The 1,255-nt window shown below is 37.0% G+C and overlaps 1 non-coding gene across 1 annotated transcript; it reads left to right on the top strand.

Moving 5' to 3' along the window:
* The first annotated feature begins 728 nt into the window (after positions 1-728).
* Trnar-ccu lies at positions 729-801 on the top strand. Its single transcript has one exon. It is a non-coding gene; the product is annotated as a tRNA-Arg (tRNA).
* The last annotated feature ends 454 nt before the right edge of the window (positions 802-1,255 follow it).

The raw sequence follows: 1,255 nt of genomic DNA, 5'->3' as shown, positions 1-1,255 counted from the left end.
CATGTTCGAGAAATAATGAAGGTGAATAGGACTTACTATTACAATATTAGACAAATATAAAAACCGAACCGAATTTTTTTACTTACCTTCATCGGATTACTTTCAGCTTTACATATTTTGGGCGGCACATTTTCAGCCTCGCTTCAATACTTCATCCTTTCGACTCAGTGCAAGGAGATTTTTCAATTACACTGCGATAAATTTGGTTTGCGTTTGATCATTTTGATAAAAGACAACAAAAAACTCGTTTCATTGTGCTAATGTGAGGTTATGACGAGATCTCGCGGTATTATCTGCAAAAACATCTTAACAACTCCAATGGGCACTATGTTTTTGATTATCTGCAAGAAAAAACGCCCAGTTCAAAAAACGTCGATCAGATAGCAATGTCATACACACAATGTTAAACTCATCCAAGCCAATACAAGAATCGCGCGATTGATCGTAATTGAAAGCATGTGTTTGACAATTTATGCAATAGATGTCGCCCGCCACTTCCTACGCCTACACATGTAAATGAATACGTGCAATGTGGTTGACAGCTTTTATAAAGATTTATGATGAATCTTTGAAACTTTGATGAAAATAAAACATGCTGGAATGTACGGAAAAACTTCTTTTATTCGATAATTGAATTAGGCAGCAGGTACTTAGTGTGCGATCATTCCCATTTATTGAGAGCCCGAATTGAATGATTATATTCAATGTTTTATGCATGTCTTATGAAGGTCCCTTTGGCGCAGTGGAAAGCGCGCCGGACTCCTAATCCGGAGGTCGCGGGTTCGACCCCCGCAAGGGATTTGGTGAATTTTTTTCTTTTTTAAAATTTGGCTGAAATTAGATGTTTCTTGCAAAAAAATCTCAGTATTGCTATTGCTTGGATCCTTAATGTCCTCATTGAACGCTATCTTTTGTTTCTTAATTGCTGCAATGTTGCTCCACACCTCAGTGTTTCTGTTTTTGATGTGAAACATAACAATTCATCGTTGAGTAGCCTACTCCAATTCTTATAATGTCGCGTGCAAACTAAAATGTCATAAACATAGATAAAAAACCACATTTGTGTGTTCGTTGCAATGGAAAACGCAGCATAATTGTAGATCTCAGCAACTCAAAATTGCTCGCGTGTTTGGCCATACAAAATAACGAAAAGTTGTACGAAGTCTGGAAAAGATCACTTTTTCTATAACAGACACTCTGAAACATTATCTTCGTTTACCAAACTTAACGAGACCAAGCTAAAACAACAACACCG

Source organism: Bradysia coprophila, unplaced genomic scaffold (assembly GCF_014529535.1).
Source record: "Bradysia coprophila strain Holo2 unplaced genomic scaffold, BU_Bcop_v1 contig_297, whole genome shotgun sequence".
Taxonomy (NCBI): Eukaryota; Metazoa; Arthropoda; class Insecta; order Diptera; family Sciaridae; genus Bradysia; species Bradysia coprophila.
This window is presented reverse-complemented; position numbering and strand designations above follow the sequence as displayed.